Here is a 22,557-nt window from a genome sequence, read left to right as displayed (position 1 = left end):
GAGAAAAGCAACTGGCCCGTGTGGGGATCGAACCCACGGCCTTGGCGTTATTAGCACCACGCTCTAACCAACTGAGCTAACCGGCCACGGCAGGGGGGAGCTGGCGTTCATGCTGATCCACACAAGCGAATGCTCCCGCGTCTTGTGCATATTAGAGGAGGCGGCCAAAGGAAATAAAAATAGCACTCCCCGTCGGGGAATCGAACCCCGGTCTCCCGCGTGACAGGCGGGGATACTCACCACTATACTAACGAGGATGAGCTGTGCAGTGACGGCGTGCGGCTCGCAGTCACGAGGATATTTGCGATATGTGACGAAAGCCACTGGGCTTTGGAGAAGACTACTTGCCAGCCTTTTACCCTGTGACTATGGCCCCTTTAATTTATTGCGGCAGAGAGACCCTAATTGTGCCTATTGGGACTTTAAACGTTGGTTCTTCGAACTCCCGAACAGTCAAAGTGGCCGCCATTCGACATTCGAACGCGTGGTGGCAGCCATCTTGTTCGCATGGGCTAAAACCGCGAATAGGCTTCAGGGGGACCTAGCCGCGAACGTCCTGGAACTATTTTCGACATGAAAACCTCGCGGTTCCCGGCCGGTCCCCCAGCGGCACTTAGCTGCGATTCTGTGGAACTGTTTTGGGCATGAAATCCTGCGTTCGCCTGGGCAAAACTATGACTTCCATAGAATTTCTGAACCCCTGGTCCGATCTGGGTGATTTTTGGATATGTTGTCCACCCAGATCAGGGCTGTCAGGGGATGTAAGATTTACGGGGATGTGTTATGTTTCTGGGTACTTATGGGACTTTATAAAAAGGGGTGTTTCTTCTGCCCGTGGAAATTAAGTTAATGCATTAACTCCCTGAATTATATCACGGGCAGAGGGGAGGGATTGTTTACTGTATGTGGGAGTATCTTACTGTTAATTACTGTTTTCATTGCCTCCGCTAAAATTGCGGTCTGAGACAGATTTTTGCCGGCTGGACGCTTAAACGATCACTGGAGAGAAAAGCAATGTTAATTACTGTTTTCATTGCCTCCGCTAAAATGGCATTCTGAGACAGCTTAAACAATCGCTGGAGAGAAAAGCAACTGGCCCGTGTGGGGATCGAACCCACGGCCTTGGCGTTATTAGCACCACGCTCTAACCAACTGAGCTAACCGGCCACGGCAGGGGGGAGCTGGCGTTCATGCTGATCCACACAAGCGAATGCTCCCGCGTCTTGTGCATATTAGAGGAGGCGGCCAAAGGAAATAAAAATAGCACTCCCCGTCGGGGAATCGAACCCCGGTCTCCCGCGTGACAGGCGGGGATACTCACCACTATACTAACGAGGACGAGCTGTGCAGTGACGGCGTGCGGCTCGCAGTCACGAGGATATTTGCGATATGTGACGAAAGCCACTGGGCTTTGGAGAAGACTACTTGCCAGCCTTTTACCCTGTGACTATGGCCCCTTTAATTTATTGCGGCAGAGAGACCCTAATTGTGCCTATTGGGACTTTAAACGTTGGTTCTTCGAACTCCCGAACAGTCAAAGTGGCCGCCATTCGACATTCGAACGCGTGGTGGCAGCCATCTTGTTCGCATGGGCTAAAACCGCGAATAGGCTTCAGGGGGACCTAGCCGCGAACGTCCTGGAACTATTTTCGACATGAAAACCTCGCGGTTCCCGGCCGGTCCCCCAGCGGCACTTAGCTGCGATTCTGTGGAACTGTTTTGGGCATGAAATCCTGCGTTCGCCTGGGCAAAACTATGACTTCCATAGAATTTCTGAACCCCTGGTCCGATCTGGGTGATTTTTGGATATGTTGTCCACCCAGATCAGGGCTGTCAGGGGATGTAAGATTTATGGGGATATGTTATGTTTCTGGGTACTTATGGGACTTTATAAAAAGGGGTGTTTCTTCTGCCCGTGGAAATTAAGTTAATGCATTAACTCCCTGAATTATATCACGGGCAGAGGGGAGGGATTGTTTACTGTATGTGGGAGTATCTTACTGTTAATTACTGTTTTCATTGCCTCCGCTAAAATTGCGGTCTGAGACAGATTTTTGCCGGCTGGACGCTTAAACGATCACTGGAGAGAAAAGCAATGTTAATTACTGTTTTCATTGCCTCCGCTAAAATGGCATTCTGAGACAGCTTAAACAATCGCTGGAGAGAAAAGCAACTGGCCCGTGTGGGGATCGAACCCACGGCCTTGGCGTTATTAGCACCACGCTCTAACCAACTGAGCTAACCGGCCACGGCAGGGGGAGCTGGCGTTCATGCTGATCCACACAAGCGAATGCTCCCGCGTCTTGTGCATATTAGAGGAGGCGGCCAAAGGAAATAAAAATAGCACTCCCCGTCGGGGAATCGAACCCCGGTCTCCCGCGTGACAGGCGGGGATACTCACCACTATACTAACGAGGACGAGCTGTGCAGTGACGGCGTGCGGCTCGCAGTCACGAGGATATTTGCGATATGTGACGAAAGCCACTGGGCTTTGGAGAAGACTACTTGCCAGCCTTTTACCCTGTGACTATGGCCCCTTTAATTTATTGCGGCAGAGAGACCCTAATTGTGCCTATTGGGACTTTAAACGTTGGTTCTTCGAACTCCCGAACAGTCAAAGTGGCTGCCATTCGACATTCGAACGCGTGGTGGCAGCCATCTTGTTCGCATGGGCTAAAACCGCGAATAGGCTTCAGGGGGACCTAGCCGCGAACGTCCTGGAACTATTTTCGACATGAAAATCTCGCGGTTCCCGGCCGGTCCCCCAGCGGCACTTAGCTGCGATTCTGTGGAACTGTTTTGGGCATGAAATCCTGCGTTCGCCTGGGCAAAACTATGACTTCCATAGAATTTCTGAACCCCTGGTCCGATCTGGGTGATTTTTGGATATGTTGTCCACCCAGATCAGGGCTGTCAGGGGATGTAAGATTTATGGGGATATGTTATGTTTCTGGGTACTTATGGGACTTTATAAAAAGGGGTGTTTCTTCTGCCCGTGGAAATTAAGTTAATGCATTAACTCCCTGAATTATATCACGGGCAGAGGGGAGGGATTGTTTACTGTATGTGGGAGTATCTTACTGTTAATTACTGTTTTCATTGCCTCCGCTAAAATTGCGGTCTGAGACAGATTTTTGCCGGCTGGACGCTTAAACGATCACTGGAGAGAAAAGCAATGTTAATTACTGTTTTCATTGCCTCCGCTAAAATGGCATTCTGAGACAGCTTAAACAATCGCTGGAGAGAAAAGCAACTGGCCCGTGTGGGGATCGAACCCACGGCCTTGGCGTTATTAGCACCACGCTCTAACCAACTGAGCTAACCGGCCACGGCAGGGGGGAGCTGGCGTTCATGCTGATCCACACAAGCGAATGCTCCCGCGTCTTGTGCATATTAGAGGAGGCGGCCAAAGGAAATAAAAATAGCACTCCCCGTCGGGGAATCGAACCCCGGTCTCCCGCGTGACAGGCGGGGATACTCACCACTATACTAACGAGGACGAGCTGTGCAGTGACGGCGTGCGGCTCGCAGTCACGAGGATATTTGCGATATGTGACGAAAGCCACTGGGCTTTGGAGAAGACTACTTGCCAGCCTTTTACCCTGTGACTATGGCCCCTTTAATTTATTGCGGCAGAGAGACCCTAATTGTGCCTATTGGGACTTTAAACGTTGGTTCTTCGAACTCCCGAACAGTCAAAGTGGCCGCCATTCGACATTCGAACGCGTGGTGGCAGCCATCTTGTTCGCATGGGCTAAAACCGCGAATAGGCTTCAGGGGGACCTAGCCGCGAACGTCCTGGAACTATTTTCGACATGAAAACCTCGCGGTTCCCGGCCGGTCCCCCAGCGGCACTTAGCTGCGATTCTGTGGAACTGTTTTGGGCATGAAATCCTGCGTTCGCCTGGGCAAAACTATGACTTCCATAGAATTTCTGAACCCCTGGTCCGATCTGGGTGATTTTTGGATATGTTGTCCACCCAGATCAGGGCTGTCAGGGGATGTAAGATTTATGGGGATATGTTATGTTTCTGGGTACTTATGGGACTTTATAAAAAGGGGTGTTTCTTCTGCCCGTGGAAATTAAGTTAATGCATTAACTCCCTGAATTATATCACGGGCAGAGGGGAGGGATTGTTTACTGTATGTGGGAGTATCTTACTGTTAATTACTGTTTTCATTGCCTCCGCTAAAATTGCGGTCTGAGACAGATTTTTGCCGGCTGGACGCTTAAACGATCACTGGAGAGAAAAGCAATGTTAATTACTTTTTTTCATTGCCTCCGCTAAAATGGCATTCTGAGACAGCTTAAACAATCGCTGGAGAGAAAAGCAACTGGCCCGTGTGGGGATCGAACCCACGGCCTTGGCGTTATTAGCACCACGCTCTAACCAACTGAGCTAACCGGCCACGGCAGGGGGGAGCTGGCGTTCATGCTGATCCACACAAGCGAATGCTCCCGCGTCTTGTGCATATTAGAGGAGGCGGCCAAAGGAAATAAAAATAGCACTCCCCGTCGGGGAATCGAACCCCGGTCTCCCGCGTGACAGGCGGGGATACTCACCACTATACTAAAGAGGATGAGCTGTGCAGTGACGGCGTGCGGCTCGCAGTCACGAGGATATTTGCGATATGTGACGAAAGCCACTGGGCTTTGGAGAAGACTACTTGCCAGCCTTTTACCCTGTGACTATGGCCCCTTTAATTTATTGCGGCAGAGAGACCCTAATTGTGCCTATTGGGACTTTAAACGTTGGTTCTTCGAACTCCCGAACAGTCAAAGTGGCCGCCATTCGACATTCGAACGCGTGGTGGCAGCCATCTTGTTCGCATGGGCTAAAACCGCGAATAGGCTTCAGGGGGACCTAGCCGCGAACGTCCTGGAACTATTTTCGACATGAAAACCTCGCGGTTCCCGGCCGGTCCCCCAGCGGCACTTAGCTGCGATTCTGTGGAACTGTTTTGGGCATGAAATCCTGCGTTCGCCTGGGCAAAACTATGACTTCCATAGAATTTCTGAACCCCTGGTCCGATCTGGGTGATTTTTGGATATGTTGTCCACCCAGATCAGGGCTGTCAGGGGATGTAAGATTTATGGGGATATGTTATGTTTCTGGGTACTTATGGGACTTTATAAAAAGGGGTGTTTCTTCTGCCCGTGGAAATTAAGTTAATGCATTAACTCCCTGAATTATATCACGGGCAGAGGGGAGGGATTGTTTACTGTATGTGGGAGTATCTTACTGTTAATTACTGTTTTCATTGCCTCCGCTAAAATTGCGGTCTGAGACAGATTTTTGCCGGCTGGACGCTTAAACGATCACTGGAGAGAAAAGCAATGTTAATTACTGTTTTCATTGCCTCCGCTAAAATGGCATTCTGAGACAGCTTAAACAATCGCTGGAGAGAAAAGCAACTGGCCCGTGTGGGGATCGAACCCACGGCCTTGGCGTTATTAGCACCACGCTCTAACCAACTGAGCTAACCGGCCACGGCAGGGGGGAGCTGGCGTTCATGCTGATCCACACAAGCGAATGCTCCCGCGTCTTGTGCATATTAGAGGAGGCGGCCAAAGGAAATAAAAATAGCACTCCCCGTCGGGGAATCGAACCCCGGTCTCCCGCGTGACAGGCGGGGATACTCACCACTATACTAACGAGGATGAGCTGTGCAGTGACGGCGTGCGGCTCGCAGTCACGAGGATATTTGCGATATGTGACGAAAGCCACTGGGCTTTGGAGAAGACTACTTGCCAGCCTTTTACCCTGTGACTATGGCCCCTTTAATTTATTGCGGCAGAGAGACCCTAATTGTGCCTATTGGGACTTTAAACGTTGGTTCTTCGAACTCCCGAACAGTCAAAGTGGCCGCCATTCGACATTCGAACGCGTGGTGGCAGCCATCTTGTTCGCATGGGCTAAAACCGCGAATAGGCTTCAGGGGGACCTAGCCGCGAACGTCCTGGAACTATTTTCGACATGAAAACCTCGCGGTTCCCGGCCGGTCCCCCAGCGGCACTTAGCTGCGATTCTGTGGAACTGTTTTGGGCATGAAATCCTGCGTTCGCCTGGGCAAAACTATGACTTCCATAGAATTTCTGAACCCCTGGTCCGATCTGGGTGATTTTTGGATATGTTGTCCACCCAGATCAGGGCTGTCAGGGGATGTAAGATTTATGGGGATATGTTATGTTTCTGGGTACTTATGGGACTTTATAAAAAGGGGTGTTTCTTCTGCCCGTGGAAATTAAGTTAATGCATTAACTCCCTGAATTATATCACGGGCAGAGGGGAGGGATTGTTTACTGTATGTGGGAGTATCTTACTGTTAATGACTGTTTTCATTGCCTCCGCTAAAATTGCGGTCTGAGACAGATTTTTGCCGGCTGGACGCTTAAACGATCACTGGAGAGAAAAGCAATGTTAATTACTGTTTTCATTGCCTCCGCTAAAATTGCATTCTGAGACAGCTTAAACAATCGCTGGAGAGAAAAGCAACTGGCCCGTGTGGGGATCGAACCCACGGCCTTGGCGTTATTAGCACCACGCTCTAACCAACTGAGCTAACCGGCCACGGCAGGGGGGCTGGCGTTCATGCTGATCCACACAAGCGAATGCTCCCGCGTCTTGTGCATATTAGAGGAGGCGGCCAAAGGAAATAAAAATAGCACTCCCCGTCGGGGAATCGAACCCCGGTCTCCCGCGTGACAGGCGGGGATACTCACCACTATACTAACGAGGATGAGCTGTGCAGTGACGGCGTGCGGCTCGCAGTCACGAGGATATTTGCGATATGTGACGAAAGCCACTGGGCTTTGGAGAAGACTACTTGCCAGCCTTTTACCCTGTGACTATGGCCCCTTTAATTTATTGCGGCAGAGAGACCCTAATTGTGCCTATTGGGACTTTAAACGTTGGTTCTTCGAACTCCCGAACAGTCAAAGTGGCCGCCATTCGACATTCGAACGCGTGGTGGCAGCCATCTTGTTCGCATGGGCTAAAACCGCGAATAGGCTTCAGGGGGACCTAGCCGCGAACGTCCTGGAACTATTTTCGACATGAAAACCTCGCGGTTCCCGGCCGGTCCCCCAGCGGCACTTAGCTGCGATTCTGTGGAACTGTTTTGGGCATGAAATCCTGCGTTCGCCTGGGCAAAACTATGACTTCCATAGAATTTCTGAACCCCTGGTCCGATCTGGGTGATTTTTGGATATGTTGTCCACCCAGATCAGGGCTGTCAGGGTATGTAAGATTTATGGGGATATGTTATGTTTCTGGGTACTTATGGGACTTTATAAAAAGGGGTGTTTCTTCTGCCCGTGGAAATTAAGTTAATGCATTAACTCCCTGAATTATATCACGGGCAGAGGGGAGGGATTGTTTACTGTATGTGGGAGTATCTTACTGTTAATTACTGTTTTCATTGCCTCCGCTAAAATTGCGGTCTGAGACAGATTTTTGCCGGCTGGACGCTTAAATGATCACTGGAGAGAAAAGCAATGTTAATTACTGTTTTCATTGCCTCCGCTAAAATTGCATTCTGAGACAGCTTAAACAATCGCTGGAGAGAAAAGCAACTGGCCCGTGTGGGGATCGAACCCACGGCCTTGGCTTTATTAGCACCACGCTCTAACCGGCCACGGCAGGGGGGCTGGCGTTATTAGCACCACGCTGTAACCAACTGAGCTAACCGGCCACGGCAGGGGGGGCGGGCGTTCATGCTGATCCACACAAGCGAATGCTCCCGCGTCTTGTGCATATTAGAGGAGGCGGCCAAAGGAAATAAAAATAGCACTCCCCGTCGGGGAATCGAACCCCGGTCTCCCGCGTGACAGGCGGGGATACTCACCACTATACTAACGAGGATGAGCTGTGCAGTGACGGCGTGCGGCTCGCAGTCACGAGGATATTTGCGATATGTGACGAAAGCCACTGGGCTTTGGAGAAGACTACTTGCCAGCCTTTTACCCTGTGACTATGGCCCCTTTAATTTATTGCGGCAGAGAGACCCTAATTGTGCCTATTGGGACTTTAAACATTGGTTCTTCGAACTCCCGAACAGTCAAAGTGGCCGCCATTCGACATTCGAACGCGTGGTGGCAGCCATCTTGTTCGCATGGGCTAAAAGCGCAAATAGGCTTCAGGGGGACCTAGCCGCGAACGTCCTGGAACTATTTTCGACATGAAAACCTCGCGGTTCCCGGCCGGTCCCCCAGCGGCACTTAGCTGCGATTCTGTGGAACTGTTTTGGGCATGAAATCCTGCGTTCGCCTGGGCAAAACTATGACTTCCATAGAATTTCTGAACCCCTGCTCCCCGATCTGGGTGATTTTTGGATATGTTGTCCACCCAGATCAGGGCTGTCAGGGGATGTAAGATTTATGGGGATATGTTATGTTTCTGGGTACTTATGGGACTTTATAAAAAGGGGTGTTTCTTCTGCCCGTGGAAATTAAGTTAATGCATTAACTCCCTGAATTATATCACGGGCAGAGGGGAGGGATTGTTTACTGTATGTGGGAGTATCTTACTGTTAATTACTGTTTTCATTGCCTCTGCTAAAATTGCGGTCTGAGACAGATTTTTGCTGGCTGGACGCTTAAATGATCACTGGAGAGAAAAGCAATGTTAATTACTGTTTTCATTGCCTCCGCTAAAATTGCATTCTGAGACAGCTTAAACAATCGCTGGAGAGAAAAGCAACTGGCCCGTGTGGGGATCGAACCCACGGCCTTGGCGTTATTAGCACCACGCTCTAACCAACTGAGCTAACCGGCCACGGCAGGGGGGAGCTGGCGTTCATGCTGATCCACACAAGCGAATGCTCCCGCATCTTGTGCATATTAGAGGAGGCGGCCAAAGGAAATAAAAATAGCACTCCCCGTCGGGGTATCGAACCCCGGTCTCCCGCGTGACAGGCGGGGATACTCACCACTATACTAACGAGGATGAGCTGTGCAGTGACGGCGTGCGGCTCGCAGTCACGAGGATATTTGCGATATGTGACGAAAGCCACTGGGCTTTGGAGAAGACTACTTGCCAGCCTTTTACCCTGTGACTATGGCCCCTTTAATTTATTGCGGCAGAGAGACCCTAATTGTGCCTATTGGGACTTTAAACGTTGGTTCTTCGAACTCCCGAACAGTCAAAGTGGCCGCCATTCGACATTCGAACGCGTGGTGGCAGCCATCTTGTTCGCATGGGCTAAAACCGCGAATAGGCTTCAGGGGGACCTAGCCGCGAACGTCCTGGAACTATTTTTGACATGAAAACCTCGCGGTTCCCGGCCGGTCCCCCAGCGGCACTTAGCTGCGATTCTGTGGAACTGTTTTGGGCATGAAATCCTGCGTTCGCCTGGGCAAAACTATGACTTCCATAGAATTTCTGAACCCCTGGTCCGATCTGGGTGATTTTTGGATATGTTGTCCACCCAGATCAGGGCTGTCAGGGGATGTAAGATTTATGGGGATATGTTATGTTTCTGGGTACTTATGGGACTTTATAAAAAGGGGTGTTTCTTCTGCCCGTGGAAATTAAGTTAATGCATTAACTCCCTGAATTATATCACGGGCAGAGGGGAGGGATTGTTTACTGTATGTGGGAGTATCTTACTGTTAATTACTGTTTTCATTGCCTCCGCTAAAATTGCGGTCTGAGACAGATTTTTGCCGGCTGGACGCTTAAATGATCACTGGAGAGAAAAGCAATGTTAATTACTGTTTTCATTGCCTCCGCTAAAATTGCATTCTGAGACAGCTTAAACAATCGCTGGAGAGAAAAGCAACTGGCCCGTGTGGGGATCGAACCCACGGCCTTGGCTTTATTAGCACCACGCTCTAACCGGCCACGGCAGGGGGGCTGGCGTTATTAGCACCACGCTGTAACCAACTGAGCTAACCGGCCACGGCAGGGGGGGCGGGCGTTCATGCTGATCCACACAAGCGAATGCTCCCGCGTCTTGTGCATATTAGAGGAGGCGGCCAAAGGAAATAAAAATAGCACTCCCCGTCGGGGAATCGAACCCCGGTCTCCCGCGTGACAGGCGGGGATACTCACCACTATACTAACGAGGATGAGCTGTGCAGTGACGGCGTGCGGCTCGCAGTCACGAGGATATTTGCGATGTGTGATGAAAGCCACTGGGCTTTGGAGAAGACTACTTGCCAGCCTTTTACCCTGTGACTATGGCCCCTTTAATTTATTGCGGCAGAGAGACCCTAATTGTGCCTATTGGGACTTTAAACGTTGGTTCTTCGAACTCCCGAACAGTCAAAGTGGCCGCCATTCGACATTCGAACGCGTGGTGGCAGCCATCTTGTTCGCATGGGCTAAAACCGCGAATAGGCTTCAGGGGGACCTAGCCGCGAACGTCCTGGAACTATTTTTGACATGAAAACCTCGCGGTTCCCGGCCGGTCCCCCAGCGGCACTTAGCTGCGATTCTGTGGAACTGTTTTGGGCATGAAATCCTGCGTTCGCCTGGGCAAAACTATGACTTCCATAGAATTTCTGAACCCCTGCTCCCCGATCTGGGTGATTTTTGGATATGTTGTCCACCCAGATCAGGGCTGTCAGGGGATGTAAGATTTATGGGGATATGTTATGTTTCTGGGTACTTATGGGACTTTATAAAAAGGGGTGTTTCTTCTGCCCGTGGAAATTAAGTTAATGCATTAACTCCCTGAATTATATCACGGGCAGAGGGGAGGGATTGTTTACTGTATGTGGGAGTATCTTACTGTTAATTACTGTTTTCATTGCCTCCGCTAAAATTGCGGTCTGAGACAGATTTTTGCTGGCTGGACGCTTAAATGATCACTGGAGAGAAAAGCAATGTTAATTACTGTTTTCATTGCCTCCGCTAAAATTGCATTCTGAGACAGCTTAAACAATCGCTGGAGAGAAAAGCAACTGGCCCGTGTGGGGATCGAACCCACGGCCTTGGCGTTATTAGCACCACACTCTAACCAACTGAGCTAACCGGCCACGGCAGGGGAGCTAGCGTTCATGCTGATCCACACAAGCGAATGCTCCCACGTCTTGTGCATATTAGAGGAGGCGGCCAAAGGAAATAAAAATAGCACTCCCCGTCGGGGAATCGAACCCCGGTCTCCCGCGTGACAGGCGGGGATACTCACCACTATACTAACGAGGATGAGCTGTGCAGTGACGGCGTGCGGCTCGCAGTCACGAGGATATTTGCGATGTGTGATGAAAGCCACTGGGCTTTGGAGAAGACTACTTGCCAGCCTTTTAGCGCTTTGTACATATTATAGGAGAGGCCAAAGGCAATAAAAGAAGCATTCCCCATTAGGTAACCGCGGTCTACCGCGTGATAGGCAGGGATACTCACCAGTCACCACTGAAGCACCAACTAAAATTCCCAGAAGAGCAGTGGAAGGATATATTTCCATCTGTAATGAGCTAGACATGAAGCAAGGACGAGCAAGAGATTATAAAACTCTGGGGGACAGAGAGATAAAATAAATATGTGTATTGTCTTTGTGAGCAACAAGGCTATATATCACAGGCACATATTCAGTTACATGACATTAAATGGCTATAGTGCTCTTCAAACATGGATATTGAGCCCCATTTAGCGTCGATCCAGTAGAGTTCCTACTTCCTGAAGGAAAAATATTGAGAGAAATAGAATAACATATGTCACTGTATGAACTCTGGTTCCTTACTTGTCTTTATTACAGGTATTTAGCACATGTACCCAGAGCCTGGATGTTTAACTTGTATTAGGAAAGTTTTACTTTCTAGTTTAAAGGAATACTCTGACATTAAAAATAAATACATTTATGATTAAAGTTAATTAGTAAAAACACAATAAATATTATATTAAAGGAATATTATAGTCAACAAAACAACTTTAGCTTAATAAAGCCGCTTTGGTGTATAGATCATGCCCCTGCAGTCTCACTGCTCATTTCTCTGCCATTTAGGAGATAGATCACTTTATTTATGCAGCCCTAGGCACACCTGCCTACATTTGACTAACACAGCCTTCCTAAACACTTCTTCTGAAGAGGCATCTAAAGTTTACACTTCCTTTTTTGCAAATTCTGTTTAATTTAGAATTTATCTCCTACACTGTTAATAGTGTAGCACTCCCTAAGGGAGTTTCTGGCATGTAATGCAAGTTCAATTTACAGTGCAAGAGATAAAAACATTTAAAGAATGATACATCTGATTGAAAATGAAACCATTTTGTTTTCATGCAGGCTGTGTGAGTCACAGCCACGGGAGATGTGGCTAGGGCTGCATAAACAGTAACAAAAGTGATTTAACTGCAAAATGGCAGTGAACTGAGCAGTGAAACTTCAGAGGCATGATCTATACACAAAACTGCTTCATTGAGCTTAACTTTTTTGGTACCTATAGTGTCCCTTTAAATGAGTACATTATATATACACTTAAGTAAGAAAGCTTATAAGTTGAAGCATGGTGTATGTTGTTTTTAATAAAATGCTACATGGTTTACCAGTAGAGGCAGACATTAAATTGTGAGGATATTTATGGGGTGATAAATATTAAAATAATATTTTCATAAAAATTATCAAAATGTAATTTAATCATTTTTATTATATCAAAATTTATATAATGGCACTGTCCTCGAATATGTTAATAGTATAATAAAGCTGAAAATTACCCACTATATTTAATTCTCTTAGATCCTAGAGAAAGCCATCAGAGGAACGCCACACAGTAAAGCACAATTTCTTATAAAAATATAATTTATTGTGACAATAATAATATAGATAATAATAATATGTAACATGCATGATAATAATCAGTGAATATTTAGTATAACATAGGTATACAAAATGGCAATGGTTTACACAGTACAGCAGCTAAAAAAATAAAACAACCAGTTGTCATGAACTTAGCAAATTTATGATAGGGTGCTTCACTTAGAAACCAACTTCACACAGAACACAAAATTCCACGGAATACAACAGTGCAGCGAGAAGCAATAAAAATTTCAGCTGACAGTTAGACAACACTGATTAACTCTTCCAATGCTGGCTGCAATCCTCCTAGGCATATAATATCCTATTTTGTATCAGTTTTCAATTAAAGCAATATTCATACCAGATCATTAACCATTCCTGGAACCATCCAAAAAGAATAATCTACCAGATTTTACATTAGCCAAATTTTTATTTCCCTACATAAGATACACTATCTTATTTCAGAGATAAATGTGGCATGCTAATCTGTTGGTAAATATTACCGTTAATATAGTGGAAAATGTATTCATACTTACCGTAATTTTCTTTTCCTGGCTATTATTCATTACAGCATATACACATGGGTTAAGTCCTCCCATTACAGCCAATAGGACAGGATTAAACAAATTCTTATAAAAGGAAGATCCAGAGAAGCGACCCTCAGTCAGTAACAAGCACTTACAGAAGAATTAGACCTATAAGGGTGGGTTGTATATGCTGCCATGAATAATAGCCAGGAAAAGAAAATTACGGTAAGTATGAATACATTTTCCACTTTCCTGGCTAATCATAGCAGCATATACACATGGGATTACCCAAGCTCATAGGGAGGGAAACAAGAGACATAATGAATGCAATTTTTTTTTTTATTAATGCCGATAAATATAAATATACATATTACGAGCGTCGAGAGGAGCGGACTGAATTAAGGACTTGATGACCAAACTGAGAGTCCACTGTAGCTCTAACATCCAGCTTATAATGGCGGATGAAAGTGTTCACTGAAGACCAAGTGCCAGCCTTACAAATCTCATCAGGAGAAGCATTTGCCACAGAAGCCCAAGATGCTGCGATAGGCCGAGTAGAGTGAGCTCTGACACCAGTAGGAACCGTCAGTGATAAGTATTTGTAAGAACATGAGATGGCCGATACCACCCATTGTCTCAATGTAGAGGTAGAGGCAGCTTCACCCCGCCTGTGGCCAAAAGGCAATACAAATAGTCTGGGCAATCTGCGGAAGGGGCTGGTCTTCTACAGGTAGATAGATAATGCTCGAACCACATCCAGAGTGTGCCAAACTTCTTCTTCAGGAGAAGAGGAATTTGGATAGAAGGATGGTAGAACAATTTCCTGGTTCAAGTGGAACTTAGATATCCCTTTAGGTAAAAATTCCGGGACTGGTCTGAGGACTAAACGGTCCTGAAGAATCCTCCTATAAGGTGCTTCGCAGGATAATGCCTGGAGTTTACATATCCTTTGTGCGGAAGTAACTGCTACCAATAGGAGTACCTTTTGAGTGAGTACCATCAAAGGAGCTTGGTCAAGTGGTTCAAAGGGAGACCTAGTCATGGCCTTCAAGACCAGAGGTTGGTCCCATGCCGGCAGAAATACCTTCAGAGGAGGCCGGATCTTAATCGCCGCTTTAAGGAAACGGATGACCAATGGTTCTAGTGCCCATCGGGTACCTGACAAAGCGGATAGAGCTGATACCTGGAGCTTCAGAGTGTTGTAGCTAAAGCCTTTGTCCAGGCCAGCCTGAAGGAAACAGAGCACTGAAGATAACACCACCTGATGTTCTTGTGCCCAGCAAACAAAGGCATGCCAAATCCTATAATATGTGGAGGAAGTGGATATCTTACGAGACCTCAGGAGAGTTTTCATGACTGCGTCAGGCATGCCAGCATTCATCAGAGCTTCGCGCTCAATCTCCAAGCCCACAACTTGAGGGTTAGGGGGTTTGGGTGTAGCAGCAGTGCCTGGGATAGTAAATCTGCCTGGAACGGGAGTTCCCTCGGAGGTTCCCGACTCATCCGTCTCGCCATAGGGAACCAGGGTCACCGGGGCCAGAATGGGAGGATGGCGATGACCTCTACCTTCTCCTTCTGAATCTTCTTCAGAGTTGGGTATATGAGAGGTATAGGAAGGAACACATAGGCCAGAGTGAACCTCCAAGGTTGGGATAGAGCATCCTGCCCCCTGGCTCTGTGATCGACCAGAAGAAGGCTTCGACCTGGGTATTCTGGGCCGTTGCCATGAGGTCTATCTCTGGCGTTCCCCAGATCAAAGACAGCTCCTGAAATACTTTGGGGCTTAGACGCCACTCGCTCTTGTCTATGGTCACGCGGCTCAGGTAGTCCGCCATGGTATTCTGAATCCCCGGAAGGTGTACTGCAGAAATACCCTGAATATTTTTCTGGCACCAACTCATGATGGGCCATAGTTCCTTCATCAACAGTTTGCTGCGAGTACCGCCTTGATGAGAGACATAGGCTACAGCCGCCGGGTTGTCGGACTGGACTCGTATCCACCTGTTCTTCAGGATCCCCCTGAAGTGTATGAGAGCTCTGTGGATGGCCCGTAATTCCAAAACATTCCCCGGAAGAACCGACTCCTGTCTGTTCCATCGGCCTTGAGTCATTCGGTACTGACAGTGGGCACCCCAACCATGAACGCTGGAATCTGTTGTTAATAGGACCCAATTGGGTTCTATCAAAGGAAAACCTATTTCCAAATTAACCCTTCTTAGCCACCAGACTACAGGAGAGATCTTCAAGGGTTGATTCCAATCCATAACCTGCCGGTTGAACTGGTTCAGGAACGACCTCTGAGGAACTCTAAGATGCCACTGGGCCCACCTGACTAGTCCTATAGAAGAGGTCAGATTGCCCAGAAGTTGTGAGTATGTTCTTGCTGTTATCACACAAAGGTGCAGAATCTTGTAGACAAAGCTTAAAATCCTCTGTAGCCTTTCCTGTGAAAGGGAGATAGAGTTCCGGAGTGTGTCGAAGTTCGCCCCCAGAAATGTAATCTTCTGGGATGGAATGAGGCTGTTTTTTTGTAGATTCACTAACCAGCCGAATCGATGAAGTTCTGATAGCACAAATTCTCTGTGTAGCACCGCCATCTGGACGTTTGGTGCTACCAGCAGAAGGTCGTCCAGGTAATGGAACAGAGAGACTCCCTGAATCCTCAGTCTTTCTATAAGAACAACCAATACCTTTGAAAAGGTTCTCGGTGCTGTGCTCAGGCCAAATGGAAGTGCTCTGAATTGGAAGTGGTCTTCTCCTATAGCAAATCAGAGAAAACTATGAAGTTCCTTGGCTATTGGGATGTGATAATAGGCGTCCCGTAGGTCGATGGATATGAGCCAATCTGCCTTCCGGATAGCTGGGGAGATGGATCTTATAGACTCCATCTTGAAGGATCTGATTAGAAGTCTCCTGTTGATCCTCCGCAGGTCCAGAATAGGTCTCCACTTGCCCTTGTCTTTCTGGACTAAGAACAGAGGTGAATAGTGACCCTGGAATCGTTCCTCTTCTGGCACTGAAACGATGACCCTTTAGGACCTGAGGTTCTGAACATAATCTCCCAGAGCCCTGCTTCTGCCCTCGTCCTTGGGCAGACCTGTGGGAATGAAGAAGTTGCCCCTGGGTCTTCTGAGGAATTCCAATCTGTAACCTCTTTGAATTATTGCTTTGACCAAGGCATCTTCTATGTCCTGTGCCCAAACCTTCCAGAAGAGGGAAAGTCGAGCACTGACCTCTGACGGATAGTCAGAAGTTCTTGCCTCCACGAAAGGAAGGGTTTCTACCTCGGGAAGAACGTGAAGCATATGATTGGCCCCCACGCCAATTATTACTCCTGTTGAACTCTCTACCTGGTCGGTAGCTACGGGCATCCCGAAAATATTGATCCCTCGGAGGTCGCTTATCTGACCAAGAGGAGCCTGGTTTCCTGGTTCTTTTCTCTTGGTGTAAAAAGACCTTACGCCCTTCAGCTGCTTTTTTTAATGGATTCCTCTAGGGTCTTTCCACATAGAAGCTCACCTTTAAAAGGTATGGAACATAAATTGGCCTTGGAAAAGGAATCCGCACCCCAATAACGCAACCATAAAGCTCTCCTAGCTGCTACCGAGAGGGCCATGGTGCGGGAGAAGATCCTGGTGATATCCAGGGCAGCTTGAGCGACAAATTCCGTAGCTATCCGAAGGTCATAGATAGAATCCCTGAGGACTGTTCTCTTAATTTCTCTTTCCACATTTGTATCCAGGTCTTTTATTCAACTTTTCATGGCTCTGGACACCGCCATAAGACAAACAGCTGGATGGCATCCAGTACGTCCCGCCGAATATATCTTGGAAAGATCAGAATCCAATTTCTTATCCATTGGTTCCCGCAAGGAGGCTGAACTATCCAGTGGTAGACTAGTTCTCCTAGCTACCCTAGAGATGGTAGTATCAACTTTTGGAGGTGTCGTGAATTTCTTTGAAGTTTTCTCCTCCAAAGGGTAAAGCCTGGATAGACTGCCCTGAAACGGAAACTTTTTATCAGGTTTTTACCATTCTGCGGTAACCACCTCCTTAATGGCTCTGTGAAGAGGGAAGGAAGGCTTCTGCTTCCTAAGATCCGCAAAATGTTTATCAGAAACTTCAGGTTTAGGAAGATCTTCCGGTAATTCAAGGGTCTTTCTTAGGATGAGCTTATCCACCGTCTTGGCGTCTAGATATTCCGACAAGACCTCTTCCTCGTTCTCACTAGAATTAATCTGATCGAGAACCTGAAACTCTTCAGCCGAATCGTGGTATTCTGAGACAGATGATTCTGAGGATACCAGTCTCTGTCTTGTACTTTTCACGGACCGCTTACTTGCCTCCATGGCCTCTGAGATGCCCTGAGCCACCTCCTGTCTGATCCAAGTCAGGATATCTGGTGACTGAGTGGGTGTTAAGGCTGCTGGAGTGGCCACTTTCTGCAAACAGTTTAAGCACAGCTGTTTGCCTTCCAATGCCTTCCCATCACATCCTGCACAGGGGTCTGACTTCTGTCTCCTCTTTCGTGGGGGAGATGATATAGACTGTTCTTCATTACTAAAAGTAATATAAGGAACTGTTAGTAGATGGAGAGTAAAAACCTCATTAACGTTATATACATATAAAATATATATGGAATCCTACTCACCTGGATTCTCCTGAACAGGGTAAATGGTTCCTACTAGTAGAGCTCATAATGGGCTAACTACAATAACGAATTTAAAATAATTCTCTTAGAATACACAAAACAAAATATCACAATAAAGGGATAACTGTTTATCAGAAATACACAAACCTGTGGCAAAGAATAGAAAGGGTCCCAGAGTCTTAGCTTTTCTTTTAGATAATCCAATCAAAATTGTACAATAACTGAATCCACAACAACCTCTTTCGAGTTCCAGCTACTTTTAAATAGTACCTGCTATTAACTAACCTGTTCCTGGCGTTTTCTGTAAATTACCTGTAATTTTCGGGTTTTGCCCATAGTAAAGATGGCCGCCGTGACCTCGCGACCTTACCCAGACTGCATTCTGGCGCCAAGCGAACCAAGCGCATTGCACATGTGCGAGCGTCCTCTCCAAGCTCCCGACCTGGGAGAACCGAGGACAGAAAGCCAGGGACCCCAATTGCAAATAGGACAACTCCTAAAAGTCTCAGGCAGCCCAGGACTGTCCAGGTAAGAATAAAAACCGGGTAAAAGGAGAAGAAATAGGAAGGAGATTGTAGGAATCAATTACACATTATACAATGTGCACTTTATAGCACACTGTAATGGATATGGTGAAAGGAGTAGAGTACTTGAAATTATAGAGGGAGCTAAAAAAGCTCCCTTCCTAAGGGCTGTAAGGACGGGAAAAAGACTGAGGGTCTCTTCTCTGGATCCTCCTTTTATAAGAATTTGTTTAATCCTGTCCCATTGGCTGTAAGGGGAGAAGCTAACCCATGTGTATATGCTGCCATGATTAGCCAGGAATCCATTGTATTCCACCTGCAGTAATGGAATTTTTATAACCATATATTATTTAGTTAACTAAGATTTCTAAGTTTGAAATCTGACCAATTAATCCAGGCATGTATTCCTGCTATTAGTAAATCTTTAGTTAATCTTTGATTAATTTAATTAATTTAAATAAATTAAATAAAACCAGCATAATTACCAGTTAGAAGTTCTTATCAGATGAATTCAAAGATCTGTCACATGAATTGAATGCAAGTATGATTGATGTATAGAGGCGTGCATGTAATAGAGAAAGTGGTGTTGGTTTGGAAAGTTGAGTCAAAGAAAGTTTGAGAGCTGAGAGTTTGATATTGAATCTTGAATGTTCAAATTAAGTCCCCAAGTGTCCTTTCTGAATGTGTGTCCTCAATCTCCCTCTCTTCCCTTTGTCCTTACTTTTTAAAGGGCCAAACTCTCTGCACGTCAGTAGTTGATCGGAACTGTAGGTGTGTTTAGTTTTATCTAGTATTATATGGCTTTTTGTCAGTAGATGGCACAATTACATCACCAAAATTTCTTGTCCTGGAAAGAGTTAACTTCATTTGATGATGATTTCGACATCATTTAGGCTTATCTATATGGCCAGTATAACTCAAATTTGATGTCACATCAAAGCTTTTTCTTTGGTTTTTCCAGTCTTATCCCAGACTTCGTGTCTATAATTTGAATCGTAATTCTAGAATTGACACCTCCTAACCTTAATTTCACCCTTTTACTTACAATGGGACATTGTAAGATTCCGAAACTAAAATTAATTACTTGATGTTATCTGTAACTGTTATCTGGTTCTTGTGTGAAGCTGTGTGTAAGATTATTTCTATTCCACTAACATTTATTAAATGATATGATATTTTTCATTGATATTTATCAATGAATAGTCTATATTATTAACATGATACTAATTATATGTGTTTAATATAAAGTAAGTATCAGTGGATAGTATGTATTTGTATATATATAATAATGTATATACTTTTCTCTGGGTTAGTGTTCCACCCCCATCCTTGCTGTGAGACTTCATTCCTTATCACTCGTCTTGTTTACATAACGCATTCCTTAGCTCAGGCTTGAATGAATAGAGTTACAGATAGACAGAAATGTTGTGTCTTTCTTAGCCTGGAAATCCAAAATGGAGTCAGCTCTGTTTTGAGCGTGACTGGCAATATACACTATTAATTTTTGTCTTAGCACAAAATGTCTGCCGATATAAATATACTGACAAAATGCAATTGTTGACCAAAGAAACCTATTAGTATATTATAGCAGCAAACAGCTCTTGATATTAACAATGTCATCTTGAAAATTCCCCAGTAACAGCACCGATGCTCTCTTGCAAAAGAAAAAAACAACAAAATCCTGAAGCAGCAAATAAAATTCTCAAAAAAGCAGTGGACGAATATATTTCTATCTGTAATGAGCTAGACATGCTGGAACAAGGAAGAGCAAGAGAGTATGAAAACCTAGGGAACAGATACATACAAATATATGTGGATCGTCTCTTTGAGCCACCAGGGTAAATATTCAACTTTAGAACCAGACTGCAACCTCCTCAGTCACATATGATATTTCAATGGCTATATTGATCTTCCTATACATGGTCCACATTTAACATTGATACAATAGAGTTCAAACTTTGTGAAGAGGAATGAATAGAAGAAGTAGAATAAGATTGTCACTGATGAACTATGAGTAATTACTTCTTGTGTTTAATTACAAACATTTAGCACATGTACAAGGATTCAGTAATCTGGATGAAGAATTTGCTTTAGAGAAGTTTTAATTTCTAGTTTAAATGAAAATGAATGAAAATGAATACTGCTATGGTGTTATAGTAGATGCAATAAAAGTTCTATGTTTTTACTATGTTCATATTTCATCACTGATCTCTATATAATCATGTGAATACTATTATTTCATGTAATCACACATATTTGGGGCCAAAAAGAAGAAGAGTAAGAGATGATTTTATTCAATCATCTCGCATCATATGTAATATTGGGTTTACTGAGGTCTCATAAAACCTTCTATGATTAATAGTAAGCAGATAAAATTTCCCTACTGCTAATGGTCCATCAATGCAGTGTGTTTTTAAAGCGTCCACCAGATCCAAATACACTTTAATATTTATTTATTTTATATATATATATTTTTTTTTTAATTAAAGAGTTATATTTTGAAACTCTTGTTTTCAAGACCCACAAATGTAATAACACACCTATAACAGTGGCTATATAATTCCCATCCACGAACAGCAGCATTAAATAATTACTGAAAACGTTTAAAAGAATTTCTGGCAAAATAGTAAAGAGGAACTGAAATATTATGCACTTTATTTGCCCATATATAATAACTGAAACGCACAAGTCATACTGGAAATGACATGGTGCAGGGACAATGCCGCCCACCTCTCAAGTCCGTTATCCAATGGTGGTCAGCATGATACACTGTGGGTGGATCGAACACCAGTTCGCACTGTGGGAAAACCGAACACCAGTAACCTACATGATAAGCAGTATCATAGGACCACTATAGGCACCCAGACCACTTCAGTTTAATGAAGTGGTCTGGGTGCCAGGTCCATATAGGATTATCCCTTTCTGCTGCAAACATAGTAGTTTCAGAGAAACTGCTATGTTTACAAATGGGTTAATCCAGCCTCTAGTGGCTGTCTCATTGACAGCAACTAGAGGCGCTTCCGCGCTTCTCACTGTGATTTTCACAGTGAGAAGACGCCAGCGTCCATAGGAAAGCATTGAGAATGCTTTCCTATGGACTGGCTGAATGTGCGCGCGGCTCCTGCCGCGCATGCGCATTCAGCCGATGACGGGGAAAGGAGGAGGAGAGTCCCCAGCACCAAGGGAGCCCGGCGCTGGAGAAAGGTAAGGGATTAACCCATTCCACACCCTAGAGCCCGGCGGGAGGGGTGCCAGAGGGTGAGGGGGACCCAAGGACCCTATAGAGCCAGGAAAACAAGTATGTTTTCCTGGCACTATAGTGGTCCTTTATGGCATCGATCGCAGCACCGGATATGACATGTCGCTGCCGGAAGTTATTCATCCGCCATTTTCAATTAAAGCAATGACAAAGAATGCATAGTAAAGTAAAAAGATAACATTAGTGGAGCAAATTAAAACGTATTAAAAGAAGAAAAACATAAGTACAATGGGGGAATAAGGATTGAACATATTAAATACACCAAATTATATATCAAATCCAATGACATATATTAAAGAATAATGTTTAAATCATAAATATATTGAATATAAATAAGAAATACAGTGCATATAAGGAAATATTGAGATTTAAAATGGTAAGTTTGGGGGCGGGGCCGGACCGCCAAGCTGGACGGTCGCAAGTACGAGCAGCTCCTGCCAGTTTACACTCTCTAAACCCTTAAAAGCATGATTTTCAACGAGTTTTCAGACCGACAGCATGAGCACTCAGCGCACGGAGGTCACTGTATCCAGGGCGAGGTTGGCTCTCCGAGCTCCAGTCCCCTGGAGGGGAAATCTTCTCTGCACCTGAGGGGGCCTTCTCCGGCGGTGAGCGGGGCGGACGGCCGCTGCCCTGCTATGCCGCCCAGCAGCACCCGGCCAGAGGCCCAAATAGGTGAAGACCTGGCCCTGTTCCCCCCCCTCTGGACCGGCAGGGGTGATCCCGGTCCCAACTCTGAGGCAGGTCATCCGAGGCCCAGCAGCGTTACCACCACGATCTGCGGCCTATACCCCTCAATCAAGATGGCGGACGCCACACGCCCTAACAGCACTGAGAGGGCCGGCAACAACACAGCGCT

The 22,557-nt window shown here is 45.9% G+C and overlaps 19 non-coding genes across 19 annotated transcripts; all 19 read right to left on the bottom strand.

Moving 5' to 3' along the window:
- Window positions 1-12: 12 nt before the first annotated feature.
- On the bottom strand, window positions 13-86 carry TRNAI-AAU (transfer RNA isoleucine (anticodon AAU)). The gene has a single exon. It is a non-coding gene; the product is annotated as a tRNA-Ile (tRNA).
- A 99-nt stretch (window positions 87-185) lies between these two features.
- On the bottom strand, window positions 186-257 carry TRNAD-GUC (transfer RNA aspartic acid (anticodon GUC)). The gene has a single exon. It is a non-coding gene; the product is annotated as a tRNA-Asp (tRNA).
- An 836-nt stretch (window positions 258-1,093) lies between these two features.
- On the bottom strand, window positions 1,094-1,167 carry TRNAI-AAU (transfer RNA isoleucine (anticodon AAU)). Its single transcript has one exon. It is a non-coding gene; the product is annotated as a tRNA-Ile (tRNA).
- Window positions 1,168-1,266: 99 nt separating this feature from the next.
- TRNAD-GUC (transfer RNA aspartic acid (anticodon GUC)) lies at window positions 1,267-1,338 on the bottom strand. The gene has a single exon. It is a non-coding gene; the product is annotated as a tRNA-Asp (tRNA).
- An 836-nt stretch (window positions 1,339-2,174) lies between these two features.
- TRNAI-AAU (transfer RNA isoleucine (anticodon AAU)) lies at window positions 2,175-2,248 on the bottom strand. The gene has a single exon. It is a non-coding gene; the product is annotated as a tRNA-Ile (tRNA).
- Window positions 2,249-2,346: 98 nt separating this feature from the next.
- TRNAD-GUC (transfer RNA aspartic acid (anticodon GUC)) lies at window positions 2,347-2,418 on the bottom strand. The gene has a single exon. It is a non-coding gene; the product is annotated as a tRNA-Asp (tRNA).
- An 836-nt stretch (window positions 2,419-3,254) lies between these two features.
- TRNAI-AAU (transfer RNA isoleucine (anticodon AAU)) lies at window positions 3,255-3,328 on the bottom strand. Its single transcript has one exon. It is a non-coding gene; the product is annotated as a tRNA-Ile (tRNA).
- A 99-nt stretch (window positions 3,329-3,427) lies between these two features.
- On the bottom strand, window positions 3,428-3,499 carry TRNAD-GUC (transfer RNA aspartic acid (anticodon GUC)). Its single transcript has one exon. It is a non-coding gene; the product is annotated as a tRNA-Asp (tRNA).
- Window positions 3,500-4,336: 837 nt separating this feature from the next.
- Window positions 4,337-4,410, bottom strand: TRNAI-AAU (transfer RNA isoleucine (anticodon AAU)). Its single transcript has one exon. It is a non-coding gene; the product is annotated as a tRNA-Ile (tRNA).
- A 1,007-nt stretch (window positions 4,411-5,417) lies between these two features.
- On the bottom strand, window positions 5,418-5,491 carry TRNAI-AAU (transfer RNA isoleucine (anticodon AAU)). The gene has a single exon. It is a non-coding gene; the product is annotated as a tRNA-Ile (tRNA).
- A 99-nt stretch (window positions 5,492-5,590) lies between these two features.
- TRNAD-GUC (transfer RNA aspartic acid (anticodon GUC)) lies at window positions 5,591-5,662 on the bottom strand. Its single transcript has one exon. It is a non-coding gene; the product is annotated as a tRNA-Asp (tRNA).
- An 836-nt stretch (window positions 5,663-6,498) lies between these two features.
- On the bottom strand, window positions 6,499-6,572 carry TRNAI-AAU (transfer RNA isoleucine (anticodon AAU)). The gene has a single exon. It is a non-coding gene; the product is annotated as a tRNA-Ile (tRNA).
- Window positions 6,573-6,669: 97 nt separating this feature from the next.
- TRNAD-GUC (transfer RNA aspartic acid (anticodon GUC)) lies at window positions 6,670-6,741 on the bottom strand. The gene has a single exon. It is a non-coding gene; the product is annotated as a tRNA-Asp (tRNA).
- Window positions 6,742-7,793: 1,052 nt separating this feature from the next.
- Window positions 7,794-7,865, bottom strand: TRNAD-GUC (transfer RNA aspartic acid (anticodon GUC)). Its single transcript has one exon. It is a non-coding gene; the product is annotated as a tRNA-Asp (tRNA).
- An 838-nt stretch (window positions 7,866-8,703) lies between these two features.
- Window positions 8,704-8,777, bottom strand: TRNAI-AAU (transfer RNA isoleucine (anticodon AAU)). The gene has a single exon. It is a non-coding gene; the product is annotated as a tRNA-Ile (tRNA).
- Window positions 8,778-8,876: 99 nt separating this feature from the next.
- Window positions 8,877-8,948, bottom strand: TRNAD-GUC (transfer RNA aspartic acid (anticodon GUC)). Its single transcript has one exon. It is a non-coding gene; the product is annotated as a tRNA-Asp (tRNA).
- Window positions 8,949-10,000: 1,052 nt separating this feature from the next.
- On the bottom strand, window positions 10,001-10,072 carry TRNAD-GUC (transfer RNA aspartic acid (anticodon GUC)). The gene has a single exon. It is a non-coding gene; the product is annotated as a tRNA-Asp (tRNA).
- An 838-nt stretch (window positions 10,073-10,910) lies between these two features.
- Window positions 10,911-10,984, bottom strand: TRNAI-AAU (transfer RNA isoleucine (anticodon AAU)). The gene has a single exon. It is a non-coding gene; the product is annotated as a tRNA-Ile (tRNA).
- Window positions 10,985-11,081: 97 nt separating this feature from the next.
- On the bottom strand, window positions 11,082-11,153 carry TRNAD-GUC (transfer RNA aspartic acid (anticodon GUC)). Its single transcript has one exon. It is a non-coding gene; the product is annotated as a tRNA-Asp (tRNA).
- Between the last annotated feature and the right edge of the window lie 11,404 nt (window positions 11,154-22,557).

The sequence above is a fragment of the Pelobates fuscus genome, chromosome 5 (genome assembly GCF_036172605.1).
Source record: "Pelobates fuscus isolate aPelFus1 chromosome 5, aPelFus1.pri, whole genome shotgun sequence".
NCBI classification, from domain to species: domain Eukaryota; kingdom Metazoa; phylum Chordata; class Amphibia; order Anura; family Pelobatidae; genus Pelobates; species Pelobates fuscus.
Note: the sequence above shows the minus strand (reverse complement) of the source record. Positions and strands in the feature narration are given on the sequence as shown.